Source organism: Eriocheir sinensis, unplaced genomic scaffold, assembly GCF_024679095.1.
Source record: "Eriocheir sinensis breed Jianghai 21 unplaced genomic scaffold, ASM2467909v1 Scaffold119, whole genome shotgun sequence".
In the NCBI taxonomy this organism is placed as follows: domain Eukaryota; kingdom Metazoa; phylum Arthropoda; class Malacostraca; order Decapoda; family Varunidae; genus Eriocheir; species Eriocheir sinensis.
This window is the reverse complement of record NW_026110507.1, coordinates 1-11,465: the sequence shown is the minus strand read 5'-3', so window position 1 is coordinate 11,465 and position 11,465 is coordinate 1. Positions and strand designations below refer to the sequence as shown.

The window sequence follows — 11,465 nt, the reverse complement described above, 5'->3', positions numbered from 1 at the left end:
TTATATCTACTTATAATACTTAAAACTACTTATTCCTCCGTAATTTACATTTACGGTGTAGTGGTTCTGGAGGCTGACGGTGCATACGAAGGAATTAAGGGAAGGGAAAGAAATGGATGCGTGGGATAAGGAAGGAAAGGGAAGAAAAGGAGAAGTTGAAACGGCAAAGTAAGGGAATGCATACAACTATTGCATCATTACTTAAGGGAGATTATAGTCCTCACGGTGATGGGGGAAAGGGGCGTTAGGCAGGTGTGGAGGCGTGAAGTCCCTGAGTAAATCTGGCAGCCCTGCCAGCCTCGTATTTACCGGTTTCTGAGCCATAGCTAATGCCAAGAAGCACTAATAATTAACCATTTTAACGATAACTATATATGAAGGCAGTTATTGGCGTCGAGGAGGCAGTTTTTGGGTCGGAAATCGGCAGAGTACGACAATTAATCTGGGTCTGAGGACAGCCACAGACGGCAGGCCGGGCAGGGCAGCACAGCAGAGCCCACGTGGTCGCGGAGGGGTAAGGACGTCCGCCGACTGACTCGCTCCCTCCGTCGGTCGAGTGGCGAAGAAGTTTGTCACGGGGACGAGGCCAGCAAGTTCATCAGTGATTCAGTGTGTCGCCTGAGGACTTCACGTGTGCTGGAGGCCATTGCTGGAAACGAGGAGCTGTCTTTTCAAGCATGGTAAGGTGTTTTTGTATGAACATTTACATCAATGACAGGTTGGGGCTTGTTGTCCATGGCCGTATTAAGCTTGTTAAAATGTATTCCTTAATTAAAACGGGGCTGCAGCTTAGACCTTACCGTAGATCATCAAAGGGGACGTAAAACTCTCAGTAATTCGCGGTAGTCTTCTCGCGGTAGTTTCTTGAGAGCTTGGTAGGCTGATGTGAGCTTGGTAGGCTGATGTGAGCTTGGTAGGCTGGTGTGAGCTTGGTAGGCTGATGTGAGCTTGGTAGGCTGGTGTGAGCTTGGTAGGCTGATGTGAGCTTGGTAGGCTGGTGTGAGCTTGGTAGGCTGATGTGAGCTTGGTAGGCTGGTGTGAGCTTGGTAGGCTGATGTGAGCTTGGTAGGCTGATGTGAGCTTGGTAGGCTGGTGTGAGCTTGGTAGGCTGGTGTGAGCTTGGTAGGCTGATGTGAGCTTGGTAGGCTGGTGTGAGCTTGGTAGGCTGATGTGAGCTTGGTAGGCTGATGTGAGCTTGGTAGGCTGATGTGAGCTTGGTAGGCTGATGTGAGCTTGGTAGGCTGATGTGAGCTTGGTAGGCTGATGTGAGCTTGGTAGGCTGATGTGAGCTTGGTAGGCTGGTGTGAGCTTGGTAGGCTGATGTGAGCTTGGTAGGCTGATGTGAGCTTGGTAGGCTGATGTGAAGTCATTCCCAGCACATCAACCAGCCATTAGTGTGGGTGACTGCCAAGTCGGTACACGTCACTACACGTTCAGAGAGTTGCCCCTTTCACCGTGGTACTTCTCACCTTGACCATGGGTTAGATCTCACTATTCTTTGCATTTTGAACCCCATATATATGCATCTCAAATTGATAGGAACGCTGCTACTGATTTTTTAAAATTTTGGTGTTTGTTTCTATTGTGCGGGCCGCGGTGTTGTGGGCCCCGGCGTGGGATATAGCATATACATGTGGGGCGTCCAGGGGGGTCGAGGGGGGTGAAGCCCCTCCGTTAGCTGTTAGGTCGTAAAGTTCGGTTGGGATAGTTTAAATGTTCCCCCACCCTAAATCCTCTGCGAGCTGTTTTGCGGCGGCGGATGATGAAATTGCAAAAGCGGCGGCGGATGATGAAATTGCAATGTCACATTTTAGTTATTTCCGAAGAAAAATTGTCCAAATGAAAAAGCACAATATTTTGGCCTGAAATAAATAGCCATTGTATCAGATTTTGAGATGGGCAACTCTCTGAACGAACATGTACCCTCATTTCTATTCTCTTTTATTAGTGTTTAGTAAACACGATTTTTATTTTTGCATCTCGGGCTACTGTTGATTTTGCTCCTACTTCTGATCTCAAGACGCAGCTTGCTGTATATGTTTGGACCTGTAAAATGCATCTGTGAACTTTGTTTTCTATGCACTGGAGTTTGTTCTTTTTTCGTGGAGTCTAGTATTTCTGCTCCATATAATGTGTAGCCAATCCGATGCCTTTCCAGTACACTTTTCCAACTAACAACCTGTTACAACTCCTTTCCGTGATGCTGTGTGCCATGTCTGCTAGTTGATTGGCTTTGTTCATTTTCTCTTTCTTATGTTCCTTAAAGCAGTCCTTGTTTTCTACTGTTATTCCAAGATACTCTTATTACATGTTCTAATGCCTGCAATTGTTTCTGGTTGTTCTTGTTAATTATATATTAATATATTACATTTTCCTTTGTTTATTTGGAGCCCACATTTGCATAGCTTTGTTCTGCATAAGGTTGATGCTGTACTTTGCTTGTTCTTGACAGTTGTTGTCCATCGTCAGCATAGTATAAAATAGGAATTCTGAACTTGTCATTTTTAATCCAATTTATTTATCTTGTAGTTTCTGTATGATTTCTTATGTTATTAGCAGAAAGAGGATTGTGGAACCATTACACTCTTGTCGTACTCCATTTGTTATGTTGATTGTAGACTTTTTCATTGTTCAAATGTAAATGTGTTTGGTCATTATGATATATTTGTGCTATATCTATCAGCCTTGAGTATTGTTGTTCATAAGTGTTTTTATTAAATTTCCTCTCAATTGAATCAAAAGCTTTCTTGAAGTCCAATAATGTTACTATTAGTGTGTTTTTGTTCTTGTATGTTTCAGAGATACAGTAGTACTTTAATATGTACAAGTTGTCTGTGACTTCTTTAATCTGTGAAGCCTGCCTGTAGATCACTCCTTTATCCAACTTCTCTAATATGATCTCCAATCTTTTGTCTCACAATGCCCATAAATAGTTGTATGATGAATTGGCCAGTGCTATTGGTCTTAAATCCCCTGCACAGTTGCTGTCCATATACAGGGGCCTTGGATTGCGAGACGGTTCGCCGGCGTGCCAGTTCGCCGACGGTCTCTGGACGGTCGGCGAACCGTCCAGCGGTCAAAGATTACGGGTCACTCCTACAGTAGGCTCTGAACATTGAGAAGGCGATTCTTGGTACTGTTTTCTTCTTTGTTATTGGTTAAAATGTGAAATATTTGATTTAAGGAAAACGAAACATGGGAAAAAAAACTGAAAAAAATATTTATTTGTAGCAGAAAGGTACACACATGCAAATGAAAAAGACGACATTAAAAATGCACTAAATGTAATTTAAGAGGATTTATAATTATTGTTGTGCTTTAAAATTGAGTTAAAAAAAATAAAACTACTCCTGGTCATTCCTAGCTTTCAGAGGGTCTGCCAAGTTTTTTTTTTTAAATTAGTTTTAACGGTGCAAGCAGTGATGTGCTTCAGCCGGTTCGCAAGAACCTGTTCTTGGAATTTCTTTAATCCCGAGAACCGGTTGTTACTGTCAGCTTATAAATCAGGGTTCTCAATTTCTCCCCCATGAACACCTTTTCCTTATCCCTTATTTTGGTAAATCCTTCATGTAGAGAATCTGTTCTTAAAAAAATTGAATCCCATCATTGGGTGCCAGCGTAATTAATCATCCCAGATGTTGAAGATGTGTGTTTGATACTCCTTGTAAGTTTTTTTGAGTGTTCCAAATCCATAACTGGTGCCTCGTACCATAGGCCTACATGCAAATATTTTACCATTTTTTCCTACCTTAAATTTTGGTTAGAGCAAAGTATTACTATTCCTTCTGTACTGGCCACAAGGTAAAATATTCGTAGATGAGTAAAAAATTGTTTTTTTCCATCACTCAGGTTTATTCTTGCATAAGGATATAAAAGAAATGGAGATGATAATTGAGGTAATGGTGCTACAAAAGCTTGTTAGTAACGTAGACTTGCGAGTGTGAGGGAGGAGGAACGAAGGAGGCGACCACGTCGCGTACATCATGACTTAAGTGTGAATTAAAAAGGTGTAGCTTAAATATATATGTAAAAATGAGTTAAGAAAAATAAAAGAATTATATTGGTATAAGAGTGAGTATAAGAAAGTAGGAAGAAAGTAGATACGTAAAAAATTGTGTACTGGGTGATATCTTGAAATTTTTGTCTACGTACGAATAATTCCTGAGTTATGGAAAAAATTACTTACTTTTACCGTTACCCTTATTTTTTGCATGTATTTTAACAATTAAAGGAAACCTTATCTTATGCTATCATCATTCTTACTACCAGTGCCATCAGTGTCGGGCAAACAAATGCGTTCATGATTTCTAGACGGTATCGGCGAACTGGCACACCGGCGAAACGTCCTGGTTCCGGGCCTTGTCCGCCCTCGTGTGGAGTATGCATCACGTTTGGGGGGGCTCCACTCACACACCTCTTGGAAAGAGTGGAGTCTAAGGCTCTTCGCCTCATCAGCTCTCCTCCTCTTACTGATGGTCTTCTACCTCTTGAATATTGCCGCCATGTTGCCTCTTTTTATCATCTATTGTTATTTTCATGCTGACTGCTCTTCTGAACTTGCTAACTGCATGCCTCCCCCCTTACCACAGCCCCACTGCACACGACTTTCTACTAAAGCTAATCCCTTTATTGTCCAAATCCCTTACACACAAGCTAACCAGTATCTTCACTCTTTCATCCCTCACGCTGGTAAATTCTTTAACAATCTTTCTTCATCTGTATTTCCTCCTGCCTACTACTTGAACTCTTTCAATAGGAGGATATCAGGACACCTCTCCTCCCGAAATTGACCCCTATTTCGGCCACCTCTTTGGATTCTTTTTAGGAGCAGCGAGTAGCGGGCTTTTTATTTATTTATTTATTTATTTTTGCCCTTGAGCTGTCTCCTCTTGCATATATATATATATATATATATATATATATATATATATATATATATATATATATATATATATATATATATATATATATATATATATATATATATTATATATATATATATATATATATATATATATATATATATATATATATATATATATATATATATATATATATATATATACAATGTTAAACTTAATAACCTTGGCCAGACTATCTATCCAGGGTCGATCGGCACTTGGTGTTGCTACAATGTGTTTATCCTTTCCTTGCTAAGCGCTCATAATGAGACTATCCCCTCAGGCGCGATCGGGCACCCCAGCGGGGGAAGGGGATCTCTTTTAACCCTTTCCTTGCTAAGTGCTTGCAACAAGACTATCCCCTCAGGTGCGCTCGGGCACCCCAGCGGGGGAAGGGGATCTCTTTTAACCCTTTCCTTGCTAAGCGCTCGCAACGAGACTATCCCCTCAGGCACGCTCGGGCATCCCAGCGGGGGAAGGGGATCTTTTTAACCGCTGTATCTCAAAAATTATTCATCACAGCTACAAAACAAAAACACCATTGGAAAGAGGAAGCCAAGATCTACAAGATTCTTCTCTGATTAGATGTATAATACGGCCCCTAAACCGACCTTCGTAGGGACCTGAAACTTGTGGGGTTGACTTGTAATACAGCCCCTAGACCCAAACAGTGTCCCCTCATGGAGTGAAAATGGCTAAAAGTTAGTTAGTTAGTTAGGCAGCTGGAGACGCAGCTTATGTGGCTCAAACCCTGGTTGGGCTGTCTCGTGCTGTACTCTTATTTAACCCGGTAGCTGCGGGGAAAATGTATCTTAAAGGCCCCTCTAAGCGAATTAATGAGAAAAAATCATCACTCACACAAACCATTTCATAATATATAGTACCAATGCATTTGTGATCAGTTTGTGCATCATCTATTTGTGGGGTTTATATCATGGTAAAAATTTGGCCCATCGCTGCTACAAGGTAAAGCCACAAATTTGGCCCGTCGCTGTTACCGGGTTAAGAAAATAGGTTATGATTACAGTGAATAGATGTGATGGAGACATTTACAAGTATGACACTTGCTTCTAGGCTGCCCCTGATCACACCATACTTGCATCCAGCACCTCATCGCTGCCCGTTCCGAAGCAACCAACTGCCGGGATCACCTTGGTGGGCTCCACTTCTTCAAGGGTCCCTGTGATGAAGCTCCTGGGGGTAAGTGGAGCAAGCATTTTTTTATTGTTTTTTTGTTTAATTGCCCTTGAGCTGTCTCCCTAACCACACCGATTGATTTGTGCAACAACTGCACTGTTCCAGGCTGTCTCAAAGGTCATGTCATTAAGGTGGATGATAATGGTGCAAGGACTTTTCCTTGTAAGTATAAACAATAAAGTTATGCAATGTCTTATTTGTGAAAGTGAGGGTCAGATTTGGTTAGGTTAGGTAAGGTTTGGTCAGAGAGGCACGTGTCTTGATACCCCCCTCTTAGAGCATTGAAGTCATAGGCAAGGAAATACTTATCCAGGTGTATGTAGCTTGTCATTCAAACCCCTCTTGAGAGCATTGAAGTCATAGGCAAGGAAACACTTATCCAGGTGTATGTAGTTCGTCATTCAAACCCTTCTTGAGAGCATTGAAGTCATAGGCAAAGAAACACTTATCCAGGTGTATGTAGCTTGTCATTCAAACCCCTCTTGAGAGCATTGAAGTCATAGGCAAGGAAACACTTATCCAGGTGTATGTAGCTTGTCATTCAAACCCCTCTTGAGAGCATTGAAGTCATAGGCAAGGAAATACTTATCCAGGTGTATGTAGCTTGTCATTCAAACCCCTCTTGAGAGCATTGAAGTCATAGGCAAGGAAATACTTATCCAGGTGTATGTAGTTCGTCATTCAAACGTGGGTCATGGCAAGACTGAATTCCATCAATTGCTGCATGTTTCTCACTTTGATGACTTAGTGTTGAGGGCCAGATTTGAAGAGAAATGCAAACAACCCTAGCATAAATACATCACATATTTAGCATGTATTTTGGCATTATGGGACATTGATCCTCATGTATGATCTGAAACCTTGTCAAGCTATATACCTTCAGGATTTTAACCAGACTTTTCAAATACACTCGGCCCTCGATTTAACGGACCGGTATTTATTGTACGTCAGTATTTTCAAGCAACGGACCGTCCACCCTTCCCCACTTTTAATCCTTCTTCTTCTTTGTTGGTTCCCTTTCAGCTTTGGGTCGCTGCTCGGGTCTCTCCGTCTTCTATTCTTGTGTGAGAGTCTTTCTTTTAGTCCGGCACTTGACCAGATAAGTTTTCATGTGCCTCACTGTCGATCTGTCTATGTTCATGTCTCCCGTCAGTCCTAGCACTGTTCTAATACCCATGTCGTCATTCTCCTTCCTTCTCTCCCACTCATCTCTTCCTATGCTCTCAGCTTACCTAGACTTATTACCTAATTACTCTTAACACTGAAACTATTAAGCCGCTGCTGGAATGTGTGTTGATTGCACTTAGCAAACACTAGTTATAAAATATAATGACATGTATATAAGTGAAATAAGTATTTATATTTATATTGCTGTAAGTAGAATAAAGTAATTTAGAGTTAATATGTTCTTTGACCAGAGTGTTTAGGAACTATAGTTATAATGAGATCATATGAAATTGTATATAAGAATACATTGGTATCAGTATGTAGGGGTTAAAATTCGTATAGCCTTTGACCAAGGTACTCTGCTAGTGTTCCCTTAAATACAGTTAAGGATGTTGACAGGATAACTGTGTCTGGCAGGCTATTCCAGAAAGCAATCACTCAGACTGAGAAGTATCGCCTATGTATTTCTGTGTTGCTGTGGGGTAGAAATATTCTGTGTCTGTCTAACTCTTCTATCTTTCCTATAAACACAGCACTCAACAACTAAATGGCCAATAGTTTCTTTTTCTTCTCCTCATAGTTTACATCCTTGTTCATTTATATCCCTGTTTCTTCCATTCACTTCTAGTGTGCCACTTCTGGCCTTAAAGAGCAACTCTCCTGCCCAGTCACCGTTACATATATATCTTCTCTTATTTTCATTTTACCTTTACACCATGTCAATGTGCTTTTGGTTTCTATGCCATTTCTCTATTCTGTGTGACCATTTTCTTTTATTTTACTTTTAATATCCTTCATACTCATCTCTTGCCACTGTACCTCCATTCCTTCTATAGTTTTACTATTTCTCTGTTCCATTGGGATTTATCTCAACAAGCTTTGTATACTTGTTTTGGCCATCTTTCCTCACTCGTCATTTCAATTTTCCTCATAAAGCACAGTTTTCCTGCACTTATTCTCCCTCCGAATGAACTCCATCCCATCTCTCCTCGTAATGCTTCCACTGCTGTACTCTTGGGCGCTCCTAAGCACCATCTTGCCATAGAATTTTGGATGGTTTCTAATTTTCTAATGTCCTCCTTTCTGTATTTGGTCACTTCCGCTCCATAGAGGCACTGCGGTACTGCCATACCTTTCCATAGGCATCTTCCATGTTCATACTTGTTGATATCTCTACTGCCAGCACTCATTATCATTCCCATCATCTTGCTTGCCTTGGCTTCATGGCCTTTCCTCTGGGCAACTCCTCCCACCCCCTCTTTGTTTATTTCCAGTCCTAAATATGTGAATTTTTCTAATCAACAACGTCATTTCCAATTATCCACTGTCCATTTTCCTCCTCTTTCTTATTTCTATTGTCTTGTTTTGGTTGGTTACCCGCTCCCTCATTCTTTCTGGTCCCGTAGCTATGGTCATGCAACCCCAAGTCGGCCTCACCTCTCTCCTTTTCCTCAGTTCTGTCATTTTGTTTTGATTGACTACCATCTCCCTTGTTCTTTCCGGTCCCGTAGCTATGGTCATGCAACCCCAAGTCGGCCTCACCTTTCTCCTTTTCCTCAGTTCTGTCGTTTTGTTTTGATTGACTACCCTCTCCCTCGTTCTCCCTCTCACTCCTGCTGTACACTTCGCGGTCGTGGTCTTGCATCCCTGTGTTGGTCTAGTCTTCCTCCTTTTCCTCAGTTCCATCGTCTTGTTTTGGTTGGACTTGGTTATCCCCTTCATTGGTGACTTCCTTTGCTTCTCCTCTCGCTATTTCCTCAATCTTTTCCTCTTCCTCTTTCTCATCTACTCCCCATTCTGTTACAGTCTTATTCTCACAATCGTTACATAGCCACCACATGTTTTTCTCTTTGAATGTGGGGTAGAATTTCTCGTAGTTTTTTCCCAAGCATGCAGCATGGTACCAATCTGTACATCTATGGCACGCTATCCACTTATTTTTCGTGCTAACTTCCCCCTTACATACCCTACGGTCACTGTCGTATGTCATGTCTGCACCCACACGGCTCCAAAGTGTCATAGGCCAGCACGTCCCCCCTCCGTCCAGCCGTCAACGCCCAGCAACACACAGTGCGGCACATGTTTTTCGCTACTTTAGACCTCACCCCCGCAGAAACATGGAAAGCATTAAAAAAAATTAAAAGCTTAAAAGGTTAAAATGAAGTTAAAATTCCTTGGGAGCTCCGACCTCCCACGTCCGCTCTCCACCGCACCGTCCCGTGGGCAGCGTGGCAGACTCCGTTAAGTCGAGGGCCGAGTGTACTGTCGTGATTATCAAAATGCTGTCATCATTGGTTAAGGGCATTACACATTTGATTCCTGGTTTTAATCTTTGTGAGTGAGTTTCTTTCTTTCTTTCTTTTCAGCAGAGGAAGCATTTCAAAGGGAAGAAAGAAAAGAAAAAATAGCCCACTACTCACTGCTCCTACAAGAGAGTCCAGATGAGTGGCAGAAAGATGGGTCAATTTCGGGAGTAGAGGTGTCCTGATACCCTCCTGAAAGAGTAAAGTTGTGTATATATATATCTTGCGTTGATCTCTTTATAAGTTGTTTTTTTCTATATGATGCACATTGGTGCCGTCTTCTGGACTTAGCGGCCGAGAGTCAGCGCGGCACTTAGCCAGTCAGCCTTCAGCTTCATGCTTGCTGTATTTTGTAGGGAGCGACATGTCGGGTTGTTGCTGGATGTTTCTTAATTTATATAACTTATCTCGCTTTTTTTACATATTAAGTTGAATTTCCCATGTTTTAGTTATTACACCATTTCATGTGAGATTTAATTAACTGTGTTTTATGCCCTTTTCTTTTTGTCGATGTAAAATGGGGCAGTTAATGTTATATTATTCATGTTTCTTGTCGGTGATATAGTTTGCATTCACTTCTTCTAGCTTCTATATTATGTTCAAAGGTTCTTCTTCTCAAAATGAATATATCTCCCAGAGTAGATGGTGACACTACACTTGTACGAAAATTTTAAGACTCCATTTTTACGTTTATTTCACTAAGGTTTCCATTTGAAGGTTTTAGATTATGGACCATAATTGTATACATCATTTGACCCGATAGGTAGACTAAATTGTGGTCAATGAAATTACTTACCTTGTCGCAGATTTCTTTTTTGCATTTGATAAGGTGATCCGTCATTGGCTTCCATAAAGTGCTTGTGGTGACGCCAATGATGTGCCCGTGTGTGCGACCAAAGTCCTGCACCTGTTGTAGAGGACTTGTTGAAGGTAAACAGCTGATTTTCATGATCAGGTTGGTTGTTTACTCTCAATAAGTTGTTAAAGGTAAATGGTTGTTCTGGATCATGAAGAACAGCTGTTTACCTTCATGTCCCCCTACAGGAGGTGAAGGTCATGCACCACCACACACACACACACACACACACACACACACACACATGGCATGGCAAAACACACACACCACACGCACCCACACACACACGATCATGAAGATCAGCACGCATGTACTTTTGTGGACTTTGGTCGCCTACACACGGGTACATCGGCGTCACCACAACCACTATCGAAGCGAATGAGTCGGTGAAGCTTACTTAAAATATATTTCTATAATGTAAATTTTCAGCCTGACGGATGCCCCATCTGATTTTATTTTTATTTATTTATTTATTTTATTTATTTATTTTTTTAAGTATACACCTATAGCACCGGTAGGCTTTTTCTTGAGGGGGCCTGGATGGTAGTCGGCCCCAGCCCGTCATGGCGCAGGCCAGTGTTTATAGTGGTGCCATCTTCTCTGGGCTCATGCTGCCCCCCCGGAATGCGTTCTTGATCCACTTGGACGGTTTCCTCTAGAGTCCAGGTTTATGGGTGGTCTTCAGGACATCATGTGGGTAGTTTTAAGCCGCTCGGCGGTGACTGAAACATCCAAGGTCGTAGCGTGGGGATTCGAACCCACGTCGTCTGTCACGCGATGAATGTTGTCCAGCGCGTTTTTCCTCGGGGTCTTGCTTCTTGGCATGGCAAAACACACACACCACACACGCACACCCACCCACCACACATGCACCACACACACCACACAAACATATACACACACACACGCTACACAAACATATATACACACACACACATACACACACGCCCTTGTCTATCAGCAACTCGGCCATTAAATCTCCAACCAGAAGACTGTGCCAGTGTGCGTGATATAGAAAAAAACAACTTATAAAGAACATTG

General features: G+C 42.0%; 1 long non-coding RNA gene across 2 annotated transcripts; it reads left to right on the top strand.

Moving 5' to 3' along the window:
* The first annotated feature begins 491 nt into the window (after nt 1-491).
* On the top strand, nt 492-11,439 carry LOC126989486 (uncharacterized). 2 transcript variants are annotated; one of them, XR_007743332.1, is made up of 3 exons: nt 492-680; nt 5,976-6,101; nt 9,632-11,439. It is a non-coding gene; the product is annotated as an uncharacterized LOC126989486 (long non-coding RNA). The 2 variants fall into 2 exon arrangements; XR_007743331.1 differs by having other exon boundaries at nt 492-685.
* The last annotated feature ends 26 nt before the right edge of the window (nt 11,440-11,465 follow it).